This window comes from Vicugna pacos, chromosome 23 (genome assembly GCF_048564905.1).
Source record: "Vicugna pacos chromosome 23, VicPac4, whole genome shotgun sequence".
Lineage (NCBI taxonomy): Eukaryota > Metazoa > Chordata > Mammalia > Artiodactyla > Camelidae > Vicugna > Vicugna pacos.
In genome coordinates, this window is record NC_133009.1 from 31978838 (window position 1) to 31979137 (window position 300).

Genomic DNA, 300 nt, shown 5'->3' on the forward strand with positions numbered 1-300 from the left:
TACCTCATTCAATGTAATTAAAATAAGGAAAAGTACTTTTTTAAGAACCAGGGGAAATATCTCCTAGTGATTGATGTAGCACTTTGCCACAACACATCTTAACACACACTACACACGTTAAAGTCCTTTCCAAAAAGTTCCTGTGGGAAATGACAGAGTCATTTGAGCCTATTAAAGTATCACTCTGGTTGCACAAACTAGAAAGAGAAGTTGCATTGTGGTAACACCAGTCTTTATCTTAGAGACCAAGAGTCATTTTGCAAATTTGTAGTATCATTTCCCCAAACAACTCAGGACCGA